This window comes from Triticum urartu, chromosome 4, assembly GCF_003073215.2.
Source record: "Triticum urartu cultivar G1812 chromosome 4, Tu2.1, whole genome shotgun sequence".
Lineage (NCBI taxonomy): Eukaryota > Viridiplantae > Streptophyta > Magnoliopsida > Poales > Poaceae > Triticum > Triticum urartu.
Genome location: NC_053025.1, coordinates 364969412 through 364992904, shown reverse-complemented (window position 1 = coordinate 364992904; position 23493 = coordinate 364969412).

Sequence of the window (23493 nt, the reverse complement as noted above, 5' to 3'; positions counted from 1 at the left end):
GAGAACACCTCCGATTCAATTTTCGTGCTTCGGAAGCGCCTGATTGGGACCAAGTGAGCAATCATGATGACTTCAAGTTCTTTTTCAGTCGCCTTGATCCATTCTTGGTTCTGCCGATTGAACTTTTACTGCTACACTTCGAGCGCTGATATGGGAAAAATCTTCCGTCTGACAAGTTGCTCTGCTGCTCATGGATATTGTGGGATTTGAATTTCGGGAAGCGCGCGGGGCGGAGGAGGCCTCGGTAATCGGGTTGGATTAGGCAGGGCCACCTCGATCGCGGCGCCACCTTTTTCGCCACGTATCGCGTGCACGACTGTTGCGGGATTTGATAGGATCGCCCGGTCCCATAGGTCAGCCACTCGGAAACGACCTCATATAAGGTGCCGGATTAGGGTTTTTTTGCATAGTGCGTTCCCATTCTTCTTCTTTCGCCCCCGCTTTCTCCGCCTCATCCACCTCTGCTCCTGGCGCCGCCGCACTGCTTGAGCTCCGCCCGCTGCAATGGGGAAGGAGAAGACAGTGGCCTTGGAGCACGCGAAGAAGGCGATAGCGAAGGCGAAGGGGAAGAAGTCCAGCCAAGGCAGATATTCATCGAGGTCCAGCCTATCGCGCGGCTGGATCCATGGCGACTGGATTTGGTCGACGATTCGTCAGGATGACATCGACGATCTAGTTGAGGGGAGACTGATTCCCCACGAATCGGCGCGGCTCCCGGAGGACGAGACCTAACCAAATCCGTAGGAGGGTGAGTGCGTTCTCCTCGCCACCCATGTTGACCGCGGGTTTTATTTGCCTCCCCATCCTTTTTTCAGAGGTTTCTTGAACTTCTTTGGAGCACAACTCCACCACTTTTCTCCCAACACCATCGTGTACCTCGCCGCCTACGTGTCCATGTGCGAGAATTTCTTAGGTTGTAGGCCACACTGGGGTCTCTTCAGCACATTTTCACGTGTCGTTCCCAGTCGGTCAAGAAGGCCAACGCGAGTGATGAGAGGACGCATGTGATCTAGATGTGTGGGGGTCTTGGGATTCAAATGAGAGGTAAAAGCACTTTCCCAGCCATGATCCTTCTTGAGTCAGTCTGAGGATGGCAGTCGGCCTGGTTCTATTGCAAAGACCAGCCGACTCCGGCCCAATCGACTGGACTTCCACCCTTCTCCATGGCTCGGGTCGAGAAGCCCTCCGCCTTGAAAATGATCCCGGAGGAGAAAGCGCAGGTGAAGGTGTTGGTCAATCGGGTGGTCCAACTCGTCCGTGATGGCGTGACTGGCATGGATCTGTTGGAGGTCTTCCTTAAACGACGCATTCAGTCGCTCCAAGCTCGTGACCATCTGATGTGGATGTATTCGGGCATTGAGGATTCCACTCGGATCCACCCAGAATAGGTCGACGAGGACACGGTGGAGAAGTGGCTGAGAGGTATCACTAGCAACAAGGATAACCCCAGGGGGTCTAGGAGTGTCCATCCACTCGACAACTCGCGCCAACCAGACAAGGTCCAACTCTAAACTGACAAGTGTCCTCTTGATTTATCATGTAACTCCTTGTTGTCAACCGACTGATTTTTTCTTCGCTTATTGTCTTTTAGGCCCTTACTAAGATGTAGTCGATGCCCAATGGGGAGCAGGAGCAAGATCCGGAGGGGGAGGTGAGCGGAGGCAAGAGCGGCGAGTGGCACTCTGATGAAGAGGAGGACATGGTGAGTGACGACCTGAGTGATGAAGAAGAGGTCGACTCACCTCCCCATAGGGAAAAGCGATCCAAGCACGCTCACAATCCGGCAAGCATCCATGACAAAGCGACCGCACCGACTGGGCAGTCATCGAAGCGCCCTCGGACGTCTTCTCCAGTGCCGACTGAGAGGGCACCGAAACAACCGAAAGTTCCACCATCTCCAGCCCCGACTGATAAGGCGTTGAAACAATTGAAAGCTGCGTCGTCGAAACCACTGAAGGCCTTGACCAAGATCAAAGTGGCCATTCCTATTGTTTCCGGGTAATAGTCAGACCTGATTTCTTGGTTTAGTACAAGTCAAATTTTGGTCGACCCACCATGATAGGCATGACCGACTAAATCTTGAAATTTGCAGTGCTGCTACCTCCGGGACTTCCACCCACAAGTATGAAGATGAAGAAATGGAACATGAAGTCACTTCCAACCCGGGTACAACTCTCATAATCCTATCTTTAGTTACTCGGTCGATTAAGTTCTGACGATTAATCTGGGGTCGAATGATCTTTTTGTAGCTCCTCCCAATCTCATTAAGCTTCCAAATGATGACGAGGACGTGCCGCTGAGGCCCAGGAAGAACAAGAAGGCATCAGCCGGCAAGAAATCCCAATCGGTGTTTACGGCAGAGCCAGCGGTTCAACAGCCTGAAGATGTGACTCGGGCTTCTGTTACTTTTGCTGATCCAATATCGAGTGAACGCCCCACATAGTCGACTGTACCAGTGCTTGCTTCAACCGTCCAGCTTCATGCCTCAGAACTTCAAGCTGCTGCTTCTGGACCGTCGGTCCCATTCTTCAGCGCTCATCATGTTCCAGAAAGCCAAGGGGACACCACTGCAGAAACCATTCGCCAAGCTAGCATAATGATGGAGCGAGTGAAGGTGGTGCACGAAAATAGTCAGGCTGCTTACGACGGCAGCACGGCCCTTTGAGCGAATGTCCAGGTAAGTTGGCTTCCGAGTGAACTTGTTCTGTTAGGATATGCTACCTGAAAACCTTTCTTCGTGCAATTTCTTGTTATCCTGCACTTCGCATCTGCGCACCCACAGGGTGTTTGGCATCTCTGTTGTTTTTACTCTTCCACTCGGTCTGGGCGGACCATGTCGAGTGGAATCTGAACCAGTGGGGGCACGCTAAGTGCACCCACTGGGTGTAGTCCCCAAGACCGCAGTCGACTACTGGCAGTCAGTTGGGGTCTAAGTATGTCTTTCTCCTTCTTTTTTTCTTCTTCCACTCAGTCTGGGCAGACCATATCGAGTGGAATCTGAATCAGTGGGGGCACGATAAGTGCACCCACTGGGTGTAGTCCCCGAGACTACTGTTGCATCTCTGTTGCATCTCTGTTGTTCAGAATTTCTGACAAGGGTGCGTCGCTAACGACTGTAATGGAGTGATTAGAGAAATAATGTGCAACCTTCTTCGTGGTCATGTAAATCCCATAAACAAGTTTCTGATAATGTGGACATCTTTCCTTGGATGGAGTTAAAACTTCAGAAACATAATATACTGGTCGCTAAACTTTATAGGATTTTCCTTCTTCTTCCTGCTCGACCCGAGTACTGTACTGACAACTTGTCCAGTGGCTGCAATGGAAAGCATTAAAGGCTCTTTGCTGATTGGGGCAGCGAGCACCGGCTGGGTGGAAAGCAGGGCTTTGAGATCTGCAAACGCTGCATCAGCTTTACGAGTCCACTCGAACTTGTTAGATTTCTTCATCGGTCGGTAAAGAGGCAATGCCTTTTCACCGAGGCGAGAAATGAATCAACTCAAGGCGGCCAAACAACCAGTAAGCTTCTGGACATCATGCACGCGCATAGGGCGCTTCAGCCGGAATTTGGCACCAACTTTCTCTAGGTTCGCGTCGATCCCTCATTTGGAAACGAGGAAGCCGAGTAACTTTCCGCCAAGAACTCCGAATGTGCACTTTGATGGGTTAAGCTTGATTTCATATCTTCTCAGGTTGGCAAAAGTTTCATAAAGGTAAGTCAGCAGGTCGTAACCTTTACACGACTTGACCATAATGTCATCCATGTATGCTTCGACATTCCGACTGATTTGAGTGAGCAGACACTTTTGGATCATCCTCATGAATGTAGCTCCAGCATTCTTGAGCTCGGACGGCATGGTGACATAATAAAAACACCCGAATGGTCTGATGAAAGTTGTTTTTATCTCATTGGGTCCATACGGTCGAATTTGATGGTACCCAGAATAGGCGTCTAGAAAAGACAAACACTCACACCCCACAGTCTAGTCGACAATGTGGTCCATGCGGGGGAGAGGAAAATGATCTTTCGGGCAAGCTCGATTGATAAGCTTGAAGTCAATGCACATGCAAAGTGAGTCGTCCTTGTTGGGGACCATAACAACATTGGTGAGCCACTCGGAGTGGTAAATTTCTCGGATGAACTCAGCTGTCAGGAGCCGAGCCACTTCCTCACCAATTGCCTTTCTCTTCTGTACGGCGGATCGTCGAAGATGTTCTTTGACTGGTTTTACTTTCGGGTTGACTCGCAAATGATGCTAATCCAGTCCCCTGGGTACACCCGGCATGTTAGAAGGTTTCCATGCAAAGATGTCCCAGTTCTCACGGGGGAACTGGATGAGCACTTCTTCCTATTTGTTGTCGAGTAAAGTTGATATCTGAGTAGTAGAAGCATTAGGATCGGTCGGGTGGATATGAATCGGCTTGATTTCACCAGACGACCGAAATGTAGAATATGTGGCAGGCTTCTTGGAGCACAGTAAATCACTCGGATCTGCATTTTTCTAGTATTCTTGCATTTCGACTGCTGCCATTTGTGCATCGGCGATTTTTGAGCCCTTCTGGAAGCACTCTTCTGCTTTCTACCGATTGCTAGTGATAGTGATCACTCCTCTGGGACCAGGCATTTTCAATTTGAGGTACACATAACACGGTCGAGCCATGAAACGTGCATAGCTGGGCCTGCCCAGAATCGCATGATAAGCACTCTTGAAATCCACTACTTCAAATGTAAACTTTTCTTTGCGGTAATTCTTGGAATCACCAAAAACCACATCAAGGGTGATCTGGCCGAGTGATTCAGCCTTCTTGCAGGGTATAATGCCATGGAAACTCATATTGCTTTCGCTGAGCTTGGACATGGGAATCTCCATTCCCTTCAAGGTTTCAGCATAAAGGATATTCAGGCCACTACCACCATCCATCAGCACTTTAGCCAGTCGAGTGCCTTCAACAACTGGGTCGACCACCAACGCTTGCCTCCTAGGGGTAGCTATACGTGATGGATGGTCAAACTAGTCAACCGTGATGGCAGTTTGGGACCACCTCAAATAACTTGGTGTTGCCGGAGCAACCATGTTCACTTCTCTGTTGATAACTTACAATCGACTTTTGCTCTCAACATCAGCAAAAATCATCAAAGTGAAGTTGATATTGGGGAAACATTCATCATCCTCGTCCTTATCCTAATCCTTGTCCGAATCCTTTTCCTTCTCCTTGGGTTGTTTCTCTCAGAACTGCTGGATCAGGAGTCAACACTGCCGAGTGGTGTGCTTGGGATAAATCAGATTACCCTCTTCATCTTTCTAGGTGTGAATGTGACATGGCAAATCCAACACATCATTTCCGTCTTGATCTTTCACTATCTTGCGGTTCCAGGGCCCTTTGGGCTTCCCCTTGAACTTTCCTTGAGCCACAACTAAAGCTTCACCAGGAGCAGCTGGTTCGGCCTTATGCTTCTGTTTCTGATTGGAAGTACCTCCACCGGTGTCCTCGGCGACTGTTTTGTGCTTGCCAATGCGGAGTCGGTCTTCTTCTTCGCCGTTAGCGTATTTGGTGGCAATCTCCATCATCTGAGTCAGAGACATATCTCCCGTCCGACCGAATTTCAGGTTCAACCCCCGATACTTAACGCCTTCCTTGAAGGCACAAACTGCTTGGTGATCTGATGCATTCTCCACTGTATGGTGTAACGTGATACATCTCTGGATATAGTATCTCAGGGTTTCATTCGGTTTTTGCACACAACTCTGCAATTCAGTCTACCCTGCTGGTCGCTTGCAAGTACCTTCAAAAGTCCTAACAAACACTCGGGCGAGTTCCTCCCAACTGAATATATTGTTGGGTTCCAACTGATTCAGCCATTCCCTGGCCGAGCATTCCAACATCAGAGGAAGGTGCTTCATGGCGACTTCATCATTGCCGCCACCAATTTGTACAGCCGCTCAGTAGTCTTGAAGCCAAGTGTCAGGCTTAGACTCACCCGTAAATTTCCTGACTCCAGTCGCCAACCTGAAATTGGGAGGAATCACTGCAGCCCTGATGGCTCTGCTGAAACATTCGGGACCTGAAACATGCACTCTACTACCAGTCGGATAATATCTATCATGGACTTCTCTGTGTACTCTGTTCCTGTCAACTAGACCTTGAACGAGAATAGATCTCGCATCAAAGCCTGGCTCCCTTGGGTCGACTGGTAATCTTCGCTCGCCGCTATGAGGGTGTCTGTCATCATGCCGCCGAGGCACATATGACCCACTTCTCGGAGGAGGCGTGGGCACTCGACGTCAGTCGTCGTGGCCAAGGCTCATGGTTTCTGTACTTATCTTATCTATGCCCACGTCCTTCACGCCGTGGGGGCGATCTTGGGATGTGGGCCGATTGTACTATATCTGCCACCATAGACCTGCTATGAATCCTATTCCGCGACTAAGACACTGTTGTGTTCTGCTCTCCAGCTGCTCGGAGCAAGGCCCGGATCTGCATCAAAGCTCGGTCTGCCTCCGACTGGGAACGCTAGATTAACACTGCTATTCGGGCTGCAGCTGTGAGATTTTGAATCGGAGAGCGGTAAACCTGAGTTTGAGGCAGAAAAAGTTGTCGTCGACTGGATTCAGGGATCCGCTGCTGAGCACGTTCATTGAGTGTGTGCTTCAGGTCCTCCAGTCGAGTGCGCTCAGCCAAGTTGGCTAGGCACGCTTCCTCCAAGGCTCGGGCCTCGGGGGTTTCTCCAACGATAGGAGTGTGAAGTGCATCCATATTGTGGCGGCGAAGCTCTTCCCTTCGCTATGAAGAAAGGGGCTCGGGGCGGTACTCTTCATGAAAGCGCGACGGATCGCCGCCACCATCACCACCGTCATCGCGGGGGAAGCCAGGAGGACTGGGTGGTCCATTGACCAACAAGACTTCTGTCACGGGATCGCTGCTGTCGCACTCGGATGTCATCTTGACGGAACCAGTCGAACAGGCGGTAGAGAGTTTCGCCGGGCTCGTTTGCCGTGACTTGCGAGGTGGCCGACTGGCGGGCCACCGCGTGTCTCACCCATCGCTGGAGCCATGATCGACCGGAACACTTGTGCCGGCGAACAGCTGGGGATGAGGACACCATAGGTACTGACCGATACTGGGTCGACGGTTGCCGGAGAAGGACGCCGCGGACCCACACACGAAGTGCGTCGCCCCGCTGATGGGGAGTGCATCGAGGTCGAGTGGGGCTTCCTGAATCCAAGCGGAGTTGTCGGCGATGAGAACAAGAGCGCCGAGACGGATTTCACGGCCCTCAACTAGTCCGCCGGCGGAAACTATGATGATGAGAATCGGAACGAATTGCAACTCCACCAAAAAGTCGCTATGACACCTACCCCACGGTGGGCGCCAACTGTCGTGGATCTAAGACTGGCAGTAGAATGGGGGGTAGGTATGAGGAGGCAAGATCCTAGCTATGGTGAAGTTGTACACACGAGTTTTACGAGTTCAGGCCCTTCGCTGTGGAAGTAACATCCCTACGTCTCGATGCCCGAAGGCAGTCGACTGGATAATGTATGTGTGTGTGTGTTTACAGTGGGTGCAAACCCTTGTCTCATTTGAGGGGGTGGCTGATATAGAGTGAGCCAGGACCCCAGCCTTCCCACGTTACAATAGTTTTAAGGTACATCGAGAGGGGGGCGTTACTGGTAATGCTAGCAATTAAGTGACATTAATGCCTATTAAGTCTATGAAGTAAACGTCCGACCGTTGTCGCGTAGAGTGACTTTAGATCTTCTGTCTGTCGAGTGATAATTGTCGTGGTCGAGTGACTTTGAATCTTCCGAGTGGAATGCCTGGCAGTCGAGTGGATAATGTTATACCTTGAATGCTTCTGGTTTTAGGATGGAGTCCTAGGGGAGGGTGTGTAGGTCAGGCCTATGACCCTACCCTAGGTACATAGCTACATCAACGACGAACCCAGAGTACTGACAGTCTTTGAGACATTCACTACAAACAATAGGCGCAAAAGGGCACTCCGCGAACTCGCCGAAGTTTGCGAGATCGCAACAATAAACCCTTGGAATGACACAGCGATAACCTTTAACGCTGGCGACGAACCACAACACAGGACATTCCGAGCACCAGCCGCCTTGGTCCTCAGCCCAATTGTGGATGGCTTTCGGCTCACCAAGTTTCTCATGGACGGCGGCAGTGGACTAAACCTCATCTATGAGGATACAATACGAAAGATGGAAATAGATAGGAGCCGCATTGAGCAAAGCAGCACGACCTTCCGAGGAATCATTCCCAGTCGGGAGGCACGGTGTGCAGGAAAAATCACACTCGATGTGGTATTCGGCACACCGGAGAACTATCGGTCCGAAGAAATAACCTTCCAGGTGGCCCCCTTCAACAGCGGATATCACGCCCTCTTGGGGCGAGATGCATTCACGTGCTTTCACGCAATACCCCATTATGGATACATGAAGCTTAAGATGCCCGGGCCCAATGGCATAATCACTCTAGTTAGTGATCCGGACATAGAACTCCTCGCCAAGAATAAAAACCGCGTCCCTGGCCCTTGAGGCATTATCTGAAGCCCTCGCGGCCGAAGAATTAACCGTGCGGCACTCCACGGTGGACAGAGATGATGTGGTCCTAGACAAATGACCCAAATCCACCTCATTCAAGTCGGCAGAAGAAATAGTCAAATTCCAAGTCCATCCAACGTACCCCAAGAACACAACATCCATAGGAGCACAACTAGACCCAACGGTTGACGCCGCTCTACAATAGTTCCTGCGTCAGAATTGTGATATATTCTCCTGGCACCCTTCTGATATGCCAGGAATCCAACACGAGTTGGCCAAACACAGCCTCAATATATTGAAGGGACACAAATCGGTCAAGCAAGCATTGCGGCGCTTCTCCGAACCCAAAAGCCAACCGGGAAGAGCTAGCCAAGATAATCGAAGCCTGATTCATTAGAGAAATAAAACATCCGGACTGGCTGGCAAATTTGGTGATGGTACCAAAGAAGGACAAATCCTGGCGCCTGTGTGTCAATTTTAAAGACCTGAACAAGGCATGCCCCAAGGATCCCTTCTCCCTCCCCCCGCATCGATCAAATCGTTGACGCCACCGGAGGACATGACTCACTGTGTTTTCTTGACGCATATTCCGGATACCATCAAATCAAAATGAAGGAATCCGATCAAGCTGCAACGGCATTCATCACTCCATAAGGGCCATTCTGCTTCAACACTATGCCCTTCGGGCTCAAGAAAGCCGGCGCCACATACCAACGCATGATTCAAACATGCCTAGAGAAACAGACCAGCAAGACAGTTGAAGCTTACGTGGAAGACTTCGTCATCAAAACTAGGCACGTCGAAACACTAATAGACGATTTATGTCTCACATTCGACAACCTCTGCGTGTATGACATTAAGCTCAATCCGGAGAAGTGCGTTTTCGGCGGCCCTGCTAAAAAATTGTTGGGCTTCATCGTTTCCAATAGAGGAATTGAAGCAAACCCAGCCAAAATCCGAGCTTTGTCACAATTGGCTAAGCCGCTTTATCTACAGATTGGGAGAAAAGGCGCTGCCACTCTATCACCCTCTACGGCGAACCGACCACTTTGAGTGGACGAACGCGGCAACAGCCGGACTGGAGGAAATAAAAACCCTTCTTGCGAGCAATCCAATCCTGGCCGCACCAAACGCCAGCGAAGAGACATTATTATACATATCGGCAACACATCAGGTGGTGAGCGCCGTACTCATCGTTGAATGAGAATAGGACGGACATAAATTCCCGCTTCAGAAGCCAGTATATTATGTATCTACTGTCCTTACACCATGCAAATCCCGGTACCCTCATTATCAAAAGTTAGCATACGTGGTCTTCATGGCATCCCGAAAGCTCTGTCACTACTTCCAGGAGTGTTCGATCACGGTGGCCTCTGAAGTACCACTCAATGACATTATAAACAACCGCGATGCTATGGGCCGGACTGCCAAATGGGTCATCGAGCTCCTCCCATTTGACATTACATATAAGCCATGTCGGGCTATCAAGTCCCAAGTACTGACCGATTTCGTCGCCGAATTGCATTAGGCCGAACTCCCTAAAGAGTATGGCACGTACTCCAATTGGGTCATGTATTTCGACGGCTCCAAAATGCTGGCAGGGTTAGGAGCGGGCGTCGTTTTAACATCCCCTACTGGAGACGTTGTCCAGAACGTTCTCCAAATACTCTACACAGACTCCAATAATGCAGCCAAATACGAGGCCTTATTGCATGGTCTCCGGATGGCTGTCTCCATGGTCATACAACGCCTAGAAGTATGCAGGGACTCAAACCTTGCAATATCTAAAATAAATGGAGATTTTGATGCCAAAGATCCAAAGATGGCAGCGTATTGTAACGCAGTCATAAAAATGTCGGCCCAGTTCGAAGGGCTCGAGTTCCATCATGTGGCTCGAGAAAGTAATCAAGCGGTGGATGTTCTTGCTCGTATCGGTGCCAAGCGCGGCCCCGCCCGACCTAATATTTTCCTGGAAAGGCTCTTTAAGCCATCCGTGGTGTGGCAGGGAGAAAACGACAATACTAGTCCGGATCCAAACATAACCCCAGATCCCGGAAATACCGACGTCGTCGGGGGCTCAGCCACGAAAATAACACCGTCGGCGCATCTCATCATGGCAGTCATTGCCCCATGGACAGAATCCTTCCTGGCCTACCTTAACAGGAAAGAGCTTCCTAAGGACTAGAATGAGGCCCGCTACATTGTTCGACGTTCAAAGGCGTACACGGTTCATGATGGAGAGCTCTATAAAAAAAGCGCCACCGGAGTCCTTCAATGATGTATATCTGAGGAAGAGGGACGGCAGTTCTTGGCTGAAATTCATGCCGGACTCGGTGGTCACCATGTCGCAGGTTGGGCCCTTGTTAGCAAGGCCTTCCGTACAGGGTTTTATTGGCCGACGGCCCGAGCAGATGCACAGGACCTTGTACAACATTGCATCGGATGCCAACTCTTTCCAATCAAAGCCACATGCCCCCCACTACCTTATAAACATTCCGCATCACTTGGCCTTTTGCAGTCTGGGGACTCGATATGGTCGGACCCCTTAAAGGAGGAAGCCATAAGAGAAAGTATCTGCTCGTCATGGTAGATAAATGCACTAAGTGGATAGAGGCCAAACCAGTTAAAATGGCTGAATCGGGGCCAGTAATAGATTTCATATCCGGCGTGGTACACTGTTACGGTGTCCCGCACAGTATAATCACCGATAATGGCTCCAATTTTACAGCCGATGAGGTGAAAACCTGGTGCGCTAATCCAGGCATTAAGCTTTATTACGCCTCAGTCTATCACCCGCAAACAAACGGTCTAGTCGAACAGGCTAATGGTCTTATTATGAGCGGCATCAAACCCAAACTAGTGTGGTCTTTGAAGGAATCAGAGAAGCACTAGGTGGAGGAACTTGAGTCCGTACTCTGGGGGTTGCGGACCATGCCCAACCGCTCTACTGGATATACACCCTTCTTCATGATGTACGGTGCGGAAGAAGTGTTACCCTGTGATATTATTCATGACTCACTCGAGTGCGTATGTACGAAGAGAGAGAAGCCGAGCTTGATCAGCAGGACAACTTAGACGCCTTGGAGGAGGAGTGTGATGTCGCCACAGCCCGTTCCGCATTTTATCAATAGCCGGCTTGCAGGTATCAAAGTAGAGAAGTGCTGGCCAAGACGTATAACGTTGGTGAACTCGTTCTACACTTGTCGGAGAAGAAAAAGGACAAACTCTAGCCCAAGTCGGAGGGTCCCTTCATCATTGACGATGTTCTCACTGGAGGTGCGTACTGCCTATGTGATGCGTTAGATAATCACTTGGAGCCGAACCCTTGGAATGCGGCCAGACTACGACGATTTTATGCCTAACGCTGAACTCTGTGTTCGTTTCCTCCCTCTTGTTATTTCCATTATTTATTTTTTCTCTCTTTTCGTCTTTTACCTTTTTTCATTTTCTCTTTAGCCTTACGGCTTTAGTGCGGCTACACCATCCCTAACCGACGCGTACATCTCTAAATATGTACGTTCATTATACCTGGGGGCTTCTCGTACAGAATTTTGCAACTATTCTTCGAGCATCAAGCTCAGCACATATGCGTTCCTTTTTTTCCATATGTACCTTTTCTTCGCCACTATATGCATCGATATGACTTAAGTTTTGGCCAAGCTGGGTTTCCTAGCTCCTGTGCTTATGCCCTACGTTCCTGTTAGTTCGGCTAGGGCATAAAGGGAGCACCTCTGTGATTGTTACTGTCGGGTCATCCAGATATGTACCTCAGACTGGGTGAAGCCGAAAGCTAACATTCTTAAGGGAATATTCGGTCGGTGAATTAAAGGTGTGAACCCCAGATGTTACTCTACGGTTTTATCAATCACAGTTCGGACATGCACATCAACATGCATGCACACCCAGGGAAGGGAACTCTTAACGGAACTATTCTCTTTGTAAGATGTTTCTTACATAATGTAATATAACATAACTAGCCAGATACACATTATCTGTTTGAGCAATTATGACCCCAACACCTCGTTTCCACGCATACCCCGGTATATTCTACCGCTACAGTATTCGGAAACACTCTGAACCTTCGGGTCGAGAGGTTGAAGCAAAAAGGTCAGTGATGACAATTGTCTTTATTATCCACCTAGAAGGAAAGTACATAGTCGCTCATGACTCAAACACTTCCTCCTCTATACTGTCCAAAAGGCGGTCTAATTTACAATCCTGTTGGGAATATATGGCGGCCACCTCTACTTCGTCATATACTAAACTAATGGGAATTTCTTCCCCATTCGGCCCTAGCGGTCTGACACGAGCCATGTGATTAGGATCTAGCTTGGTATATCGCATCTTAACCATGGCCTAGGGCTCTCGCGCACCCTCTCGGCGGGCCGATATCTTCCACAGCTAGACACGCTGCCGCGCTCCCTTGAACAGCTCTACCAGCTTCTCCATGCTTCTTGGAGGGTAGTCGGATGGCCATAAGGCCTTGGCTACACTCCGCATCGCCTGCCGAGCTTGCTCTTGCAACTGCAAGAGCCGTTGCAGAAGATCACTTGATGATCTGGACACCTCCTCTTCGGGGCGGTTCATCAATACACCTCCGATTACAGCTATATCAGCTATCGTTACCTCCAAACTATTATAAGATAAAAGCGGCCACATACTGAATATGCCGCCTCGCAGCTTCTTGTTCTCCTTCACAGAGTATGCTAGTTGAGCTCGCACATCTTTCAGTTCTTCGCCCAGTTTGGCGTTTGAATCCTCCAGTTTTTTTCTCCTGAACGACTTTTGTCAATACACGCTCGCCCGCTGCTAGTAGCTTTTTGCCTCTGTGTTCTTTGCTTCAAGCGGCATCCAGCTGCTCCCGTACTTGGTCTAACGACCCAACACAAAGATAAGTACCCAAATTCACACTATCGGTGTATCATTATGAATTTTCGATAGAGGGAAATATTACTAGGAGATGCCTTGTATTTCTCCAGTTTGGCATTGGCACCAAGCAGCTGGCGCTGACACTTTTCTAGTTCCTGAGCTAGCTGGGTGTTCTTCTCCGTAAGCACCTGGTTGTACATTGATCCTTAAATCAGTTGTTTCAACTCCTTTAAGTCTCGGGGGCTACTGGCATATGGTTATCATAGTCAGACAAAACAAATTTACTTGCACATCTTTCAAATGTTGCTTTGTGGCCCTGTTAATTCCATCTCGAGCAGCTCGGATGTATGCATCAGCCGAGCTGAATGCATTAAATGACTCTTCTGAAAAGCCAGGGTCTTGTAAAATGGCCCGGCAGCGCCGATGATTCATGGCACTCTCCACTTCCGAGTTGGTAACAGATACATCGTCCGAGTCCTCAGCTGGAGGACAGTCCGGCGTCGCCCCCGCATCAGCCCCCGTCTTCACGGCAGGATTTGAATCCTGGCCGCGGGAAGTACGGCCGCTCGAACCTATGGATATAGTCCAGCGCACCTTTCTCCTGACACATGGAAAACGGGAAGGTCACGGTTGGATGTGACTGCTCAGGTGCACGTTGGCGAATTCATACCTCTTCGATGAAGGTACGGCCGTGTCTTCGTTTGCTTTCCTCTTGGAAGACTCACCTGGAGTAGGGGACGCCCTCTTCGGAGGTACCCTTGGAGCGGTACGGTGCGCTGAACCCTTCCCCTTTTGAGCACAAGATAGTGCGGTGGGTAAGAAGGAAGGAGAGAATTCTTTTGAATAAGGTGTCTTCGGATCACTTACGTGTGAAGCTGGAAGGAGGCCGGGGTAATCGGCGATAATAGGTTCATATGTACCATCGTAGCTCATCTGATAGAATGTTCCCTCCTCAAGCTCCATGAATATGTCCGGGTCTTCTTCATATCCATGGTCAAGATCCCGATTGCGATTCTTCGGCTGAGGGGCAGGGTCATGGATCCCCTCGATAGCCTTTCACCATTCATATTATGAGCAGATAAGATGCTGCCTGTCAATGAATGATCCAAGGACAACATAAATTAAGTGAAGCCGAACTTTACCCAGCTGGGAGGATTGTACATGGAAAGTCCGTCTCAATGTTGGAGACGGCTGAACTCCTCCTTCTCCCCTTTATATAGCTAGGCCAGGATCTTGGCTAGAGCGGAGGGGGTCTTCGGGCCTTTTTGGCCATAACGTGAGGCGCCATCTTCTCGGTTATAATGCCACATGGGAAGTCCTCGGTATTGGAGTGGCTGGGCCCCCCCCCCCCCCGCGTTATGGAAATTGCCATCACTTCGACTATTGAGAATCCGGACTGGGCAAGCATTTTAATCTTGCCCAGTAGCAAGATGATTTCCGCGCTATCCTCTTCCTCGAGGCTTCGAGGACGTCAGCTGTGGTGCTTCTTCAGCGGAGCATTTGAAAACTCGGGGAGGCCTATGCGGACAGGTCGGGTAGAGCGACATCATCAATGTAGAACCATTCGGAAGACCACTCTTCGAGAGTTCTCTTCAGCGTGCCGGAGAAATATCGGGTCCCGACAATGCGCCACACTTCGGCTCCTCCCACATCAAAGATTGATCCACCTTGATTGCGAGGGACGAGGTAGAATAGTCTTCTCCATAAATCAAAATGGGCCTCGCAACCCAGGAATAGTTTGCATAGGGCAACATAACCCGCAATTGGGAGGATGGAGTCAGGGGTCAAATTGTGCAGCTGGAGGCCGTAGTACTCCAGCATCCCTCGGAGGAATGGGTGAATTGGAAACCCCACCCCACTCGGCGGATAGCGATGAAGCATACCCGTTCTCCCGCAGACGGATTGGGAGAATCCTCTGCCAAGGTTTTGCCATCGAAGGAGGCCAACCCTACTCGAACAGGGACCAGATCTGCTGGAGGGAGAAATCCCTGCTTTTGCAGCTTTGCCAATCGGCTATAGGACACAGAGCACCTCTCCCACTCGCCTCTCTCTAGGTTGGAACGGGAAGAGGAGCTGGGGTTGTTGGCCATGTTGGCCTCTCTCTAGGTTGGAACGGGAAGAGGAGTTGGGGTTGTTGGCCATGTTGGAATGGTCCTGCCTGGCGGTCTCTGAGGATTTTCTCCGCTTGGTGCCGAAAGGAGCTGAGATCCAGTCTCTTTAAATAGATACTCTTCCTTACTAGGCTGGGGTGTTATTTGCAAAAAATACCCTGACTGTCCGCATTCGCTCGACACGTGGAAAACGAGGACATTAAGCGCGTAGAAGCCGAGGGAGACATCAAATCTATGGACGAATACACTACTTAAGGGAGGAGCCTGCCTTGCAATACCGAAGATAATACGTGTGCCGAACACCTCGCTATCGAAGACTGGTTCGGGGGCTACTGAGGGAGTGCTGGACTAAGGGGTTCTCGGGCGTCTAGCCTGTTATCTATGGGCCGGACTGATGGGCTGTGAAGATATGAAGACCGAAGACGCTGCCCGTGTCCGGATGGGACTCTCCTTGGTGTGGAAGGCAAGCTTGGCGAACAACTATGAAGATTCCATATTATGTAACCGACTCTATGTAAGCCTAGATCCCCCCGGTGTCTATATAAACCGGAGGACTTAGTCCGGATAGGGGATACTCAATACCATAGTCATATATGCTAGATTTCTAGGGTTTAGCCATTACGATCTCGTGGTAGATCAACTCTTGTAACACACATATTCATCAATATCAATCAAGCAGGAAGTAGGGTATTACCTCCATAGAGAGGGCCCGGACCTGGGTAAACATCGTGTCCCCTGTCTCCTGTTACCATCAACCTTAGACGCATAGTTCGGGATCCCCTGACCGAGATCCCCCGGTTTTGACACCGACAGGCGGTACTTGCTACTTTTGTTTGATAGTGAATCATGCGAACCCTCTCCGAGTTATGGAAACAGATGTATCCTCACCAGCTTTTGATGTAATATATCGCATGCTTAGATGTAAGTTCGAACTATTTCTCATATTAGCAGGGCTTGTTTGATGATTCTTGGTGTTAGTAGGCTAGCTACTGTGCCAGCTATAGTACTTGTAAAAAACTCACCGAAGAGAAACATTGGGGCTGATGAGCTCGTGGTACGCTTATACTTATCCGTCATTGATCGGCGAATAGCCAAAGCTCCTAAAATTGTAGGCTTAGCGATCGATCAGACAATAGTCGACACAGATACATTCAGGCCTCATTTGGTTCATAGGGTAGGAAAATCGTAGCAAAAGTATAGAGACATACAACACAAAATCATAGCAGTACAGAGACGTACTCCCTCTATTCCAAAATAGATGACTCAACTTTGTACTACTAATTTTGAAACGGATGGAGTACAAATCCTAGGTGGGCTAGTTTGTCCTAGTGGGTTTTAGTGATATGACGTGGTACAGTGCTGTCTAGTCTTCGCGTGTGGTCGCAGTATTGCGGGTATAGTAAGTTTCTTGAAGAAGCGGAATTCAACGAAGTCATGATGGTTCCTTCGTCCGACCAACTTACAGCGGGAAAGGTTGGGCCTGCGCTACGGCCGGGGTGGACCAGGATAATTTTGTGCATGGCAGGTGGACCATAATGGTCGACGTCCCACATGTCGACGAATGGAAAGTATTCTTTTCCGATATAGTCGACGGGCAACGAGTATTCATTTTTTATTTTTGATGAAAGCTATTATCTCCACTGTTACAGCAGAGGAGTGTGAAACACGGCAGCCAAGTGAACTTGGCATGTGCAGAAGTCCCTCCTTCCTCATGTAATACTACCACAGTGTTGACTATAAGGTTGGCTATAAAGGTTACAACTTTTTCTCACTTTCTCTCTATCTATTTCCTCTCAAATGTTTTTTACCTAACTTTTTTGTAGACACAATTGTTTTTTATGCCTCTTTTTTAGAATTAGTTTTTTATACCTAGGAGCACATGTAGAGACGGGCTCTGGCAGAGCCCACTCCTTGACTTTGTCAATGCCTCTCTCTCCTCCACATAAGCGGGCTTATAGGCCAGTATTTTACTGGTACTACGTACTTGCTATGAATGTGGGCAGCTGGCGTCTGAGGGGGGAGGGCTTTCAAGTGGTCCGGATTTCCTCATGGCCCACCTCACATTATCACCATATATTTATTGGAGTCCATGCGCGGTGGGCGGGCGATCTCTTCTCCCTCCCCCGTCTCTCTCTTCCCAGCCGACGCCCGCCGAGCAATTAGATTTCGGCTATCAACGGTATTCATTTGTAGTCCCACATGTCAATGAAATTGCAAGACAACGCGTGTCCCATCTAGTGAGCGGCGTGCGAGCCGGACTGTCGGAGGTGCGACACGTACGAGTCGTAAGTGTGCCGCCTTTTCTTCTGAACTTGCAAAGCAAAACATTTTCGTGCAATCGATCGATAGAAATCCAGAACAAAATGACGAGGGCGGTGCTTTCCCGCGCGTTAGGTGGGCTATTTTGAGTGATATGACGTGCTACAGTGCCGTTCACTTGCTCCATTTTTATGTAGGCAAGAGTTTACACTCTTACGTGGGAGGAGTGCGAAACACGACGGATCTGATTTTGATCAAGGGATAACTGTTCCCTGCCAAATAATGGAGCACTGTTAATCTCCAGCGTTGGCCCACAAATTTACACCGGCATCTATCGAAGGACACTGATGGATGCCATCCAATGCTGCCCGCATACCTTTCAACAACTATATGAACAAGCCGGACGAAATTCATGCAGACAAAGCAAATTTCAAATTAACTGGATGAAATTCATTACATTTCGAAAACTTTTCCTACAAACTGGCCGAAATTCATTACATATTTCGCACAAACCGTACTAAAACTTACTGTAAACCTAATCTAAACGATCGCATGCGCTCGACCACCATGTCCGCCCATGAACTTGAGAAAGCCGGCCATTGCCTTTGCCTGCTCCTCATCCGGCTCGATAACCTCCTGCTCCGGGGCACAAGGTTCTGAAGATTTCCGCCTCGACGTCGCCATCAAGCAGCTAATCGACCGCCGATGTTTATCCCACCAAGCTTGGCGTCGACTGAGTGGAGGAGCGGTGGCCTTCCTGGGACCAGAGCGACGGCGATCTACCATATAATACTCTTCCTCGCTGCCGGCTGCGCCCCCGCACGCGTGCCAGCTTCATGGTAGTGGCGGTGGAGGGTGGCCGGGGGAGGGGGAGCCGGCAATCTCCTTCGTCTGATCCTGCGACAATACATCCAAGAGAGCTTTGGAGCATGCCTGGAGCGGAGCCTCCGATGTCCTTCATCTGGTCCTGCGAAAGTATGTCCATGAGAGCTTTGGAGCGCCAGGAGGCCATGGTTGGAGTGGTGCTGATAGAAGGAAGGGACCGGAGGAGAATGATTGTGGGTCTTTGGATATGGCTGGGAGCTAGGGCTCAAGTTAATATAGTGGGCGAATGGCAATAAGCCGCGGCAGACAGATGGATGGCTGGCACCGGAGTAGGTTCGTCGAGCGTGAATGTGGACGCTGCTTTAGTGACGTAACTGCATGTGCGTTGGGTCACTAACATGTGGGCCCAACGGGCATCTGGCCCGCATGTTAGTGACACACGAACTACACCTGCAATTAAGTCCGGTGAATGCGGCATTGACGTTCTGGAGAGACGGTGACCGTTTCAGGCGGGAAGAGCGCGCTAGCTGAGGGAGTCCCGGATTAGGGGGTATCGGGACAGCCAGATTATATCCTTTGGTCGGACTGTTGGACTATGAAGATACAAGATTGAAGACTTTGTCCCGTGTCCGGATGGGACTCTCCTTGGCGTAGAAGGCAAGCTTGGCAATACAGATATATAGATCTCCTTCCTTGTAACTGACTCTGTGTAACCCTAGCCCCCTCCGGTGTCTATATAAACCGGAGGGTTTTAGTCCATAGGACAACATACAATCATACCATAGGCTAGCTTCTAGGGTTTAGCCTCTCTGATCTCGTGGTAGATCAACTCTTGTACTACTCATATTATCAAGAATAATCAAGCAGGATGTAGGGTTTTACCTCCATCAAGAGGGCCCGAACTTGGGTAAAACATTGTGTCCCCTGCCTCCTATTACCATCCGCCTTAGACGCACAGTTCGGGACCCCCCACCCGAGATCCACCAGTTTTGACACCGACATTGGTGCTTCCATTGAGAGTTCCTCTGTGTCGTCACTGTTAGGCTTGATGGCTCCTTTGATCATCGATAGTGATGCAACCTCGGGTGAGACTTTTCTTCCCGGACAGATCTTTGTATTCGGCAGCTTCGCACTGCGGGCCAACTTGCTTGGCCGTCTGGAGCAGATCGAGAGTTACGCCCCTGGCCACCAGGTCAGGTTTGGAAGCTTAAACTACACGGCCGACATCCGCGGAGACTTGATCTTCAACGAATTCGAGCCCCTGCCGAGTGCACCGCACGGTCATGATGAGCACGATTTAGCTCTACCATCGGACAGTGTTCAGGAGACCGCACCGGCAACCGCTCCGACCCTCAACTTGGAGCCAATTGCGCCATCCATGGATGGTTGGATAGACCCCACCATGGAGGCCGTATTCTCAGCGGCGATCAAGTCGAGTATCGACCTTACCCTTCACGGGAGTCGTGATGCCGAACTACCGGATTCTTCCTATCGAATCCTACTGGGCACCGATCATGGAGTTCACCTCCGCGGATATCTTTCAGCACTTGCCCTTCGGCGACATACTAAAATCATTAAGGTCTCTCTCCCTGTCAGGAGAGTCCTGGCCGAACTATGTTCGGCAGGATTGGGATGCGGATGACGAAGAAATTCACCGCCCACCACCCACTTTGTAGCCACTGTCGACAATTTGACCGACATGCTCGACTTCGACTCCGAAGACATCGACGGTATGGACGGCGATGCGGGAGACGAAGAGGAACCACTTCCCACAGGGCACTGGACAGCCACCTCATCATATGATATATACATGGTGGACACACCCAAAGAAGGCAATGGCGACAGGACAGCGGAGGATGACCCCTCCAAGAAGCAACACAAGCGCTGACATCAGCGGCGCCGCTCTAAGTCTCGCCAAAGCAAAAGCGGTGACACCAGCACAGGAGATAATAGCACTCCGGACAGTGTCGAAGACGACAAAAATCCCCTCCAGCAAGATTTAGAGCAGGAGGATGGAGAAGCCAGCCCTCCCGAGATAGCGGCAGATGGAGAGGCGGAGGATGATAACTACATGCCTCCCTCCAAAGACGAGGCAAGCCTCGACGATGATGAATTTGTCGTGTCGGAGGATCCCGTCGAGCAAGTGTCCTTCAAGCGCTGGCTTATAGCCACGGCAAATAGCCTTAAGAAAAAGCAGCGACAGCTTCAAGCTGATCAAGATTTGCTAGCTGACAGATGGACTGAAGTCCTTGCGGCCGAGGAATATGAACTCGAACGCCCCTCCAAGAGTTACCCAAAGCGCAGGTTGCTACCCCGACTGGAGGAGGAAGCAATAAAACCTACATCTCTAGCATATGATGCGGCTGATCGGCCACCTCATGGCCGCGACAGAGAGGCATTTCAGCCAAAAACTCAGCCCGCACTCCGACGCCACTCAAAGAAAAATGATAACGCACGGGGAGACACGCTAGACCTATGAGAGGTATTGGAGGACAAAGCAAAACACGCAATATCGATCTACGGATCACGAGGGCGCGCCACTACGCGAGATGATAACCATCACGCCGGATAGAGTAAAAGTAAATCCGGCCGGGCCGAACACAGCGGACAAGACTCATTCGAGCTGCGTCACGACATAGCCCACTACAGAGGCGCCGCACACCCCATATGCTTCACAGACGAAGTAATGGATCACCAAATCCCAGAGGGTTTCAAACCTGTAAATATTGAATCATACGACGGCACAACAGATCCTGTGGTATGGATCGAGGACTTCCTCCTACACATACACATGGCCCGCGGTGATGATCTACACGCCATCAAATACCTCCCACTCAAGCTCAAAGGACCAGCTCGGCATTGGCTCAACAGCCTGCCAGCAGAATCCATCGGCTATTGGCAAGATCTGGAAGCCGCATTCCTCGACAACTTCCAGGGCACTTATGTGCGACCCCCAGATGCCGATGACTTGAGCCACATAATTCAGCAGCCAGAGGAATTGGCCAGGCAATTATGGACACGTTTCCTGACAAAGAAAAATCAAATCGTCGACTGTCCGGATGCAGAGGCCCTAGCAGCTTTTAAGCACAACATCCGCGACGAGTGGTTCGCCCGGCACCTTGGCCAAGAAAAGCCGAAATCTGTGGCAGCCCTCATGACACTCATGACCCGCTTTTGCGTGGGAGAAGACAGCTGGCTGGCTCGCAGCAATAATATATCAAAGAACCATGGTACTTCGGATACCAAGGATGGCAATGGCAGGTCACATCGCAACAAACACAAGGGCCGCATCAACAACAACAATACCGAGGATACGGCAGTCAATGCCGGATTCAGAGGCTCTAAACCCGGTCAGCGGAAAAAGCCATTCAAAAGAAGCACTCCGGGCCCGTCCAGTTTGGACCGAATACTCGATCGCTCATGCCAAATACATGGCACCCCGGACAAGCCAGCTAACCACACCAACAGGGAATGTTGGGTGTTCAAGCAGGCCGGCAAGTTAAATGCCGAAAACAAAGATAAGGGGTCACATAGCGATGACGAGGAGGATCCCCGGCAGCCGAACACCGGAGGATAGAAGAGGTTCCCCCCACAAGTGCGGATGGTGAACATGATATACGCAACCCACATCCCCAAGAGGGAGCGGAAGCGTGCGTTAAAGGATGTATATGCGTTGGAGCCAGTCGCCCCAAAGTTCAACCCATGGTCCTCCTGTCCGATCACCTTCGATCACAGGGACCATCCCACTAGTATCCGTCATGGCGGATTCGCCGCACTGGTCCTAGACCCAATCATCGACGGATTTCACCTCACTCGAGTCCTTATGGACGGCGGCAGCAGCGTGAACCTGCTTTATCAGGACATAGTGCGCAAAATGGGTATAGACCCTTCAAGGATCAAACCCACAAAAACGACCTTCAAAGGCGTCAGACCAGGTGTAGAGGCCCATTGCACAGGCTCAGTCACACTGGAAGTGGTCTTCGGATCCCCGGATAACTTCCGGAGCGAGGAGTTAATCTTCGATATAGTCCCGTTCCGCAGTGGCTATCATGCACTGCTCGGGCGAACCGCATTTGCGAGATTCAATGCGGTACCGCACTATGCATATCTCATGCTCAAGATGCCAGGACCTCAAGGGGTCATCACAGTCAATGGAAACATAGAGCGCTCTCTCTGCATGGAGGAGCACACTGCGGCCCTCACAGTAGAAGCGCAAAGCAGCCTCTTAAGGCAATCCACCACTTCGGCGATTAAGGACCCGGACACCTTCAAGCGCGCCCGGAGTAATCGGAAACAAGACCGCCTGGCACGTTCCGAGCTCGCATAGCAATGCGGCCCCCACCCAGTCCCAGCCAAACGGCGAAATCCGTGCCACGCGTAAATAATTACACATTGAAAATACCATGGGCACAGGTGGGGAGGGGGCACGACTACGACACGCCCCAAGACGCGGCTCAACCGCACTAGAGGCTTCCCGCTTTGTTATTTTTATTTATTTTAGGACTTTAATCTCTGGAAGCCCCGTCCGGCAGTATGATTGCCGGACACATGATACAACAACCAAGGAGGCAGAAAGCTACGTCGCATCAAGGAATTCCCAGGTGGTCTCTGATAACGAGTGAAATACCTGCTTTAAATACCATTCCTCAGCTTGCCCTTGGAGGGGACATGTCAAATAGTCCTACTTTTTGCTTATCGCACTACCTGTATAATTCTACTTCGACACACCTTTTTGAATAAACAATGCATAGCACTAGACTATTATCGCATTCTTCTTATATATATATATATTCATTCACAACATTCAGCACCCGTACACTCTGGTACAGCCAATATGCCAGGGGCTTAAGCGTACCCCATAATACGGCGTGAGA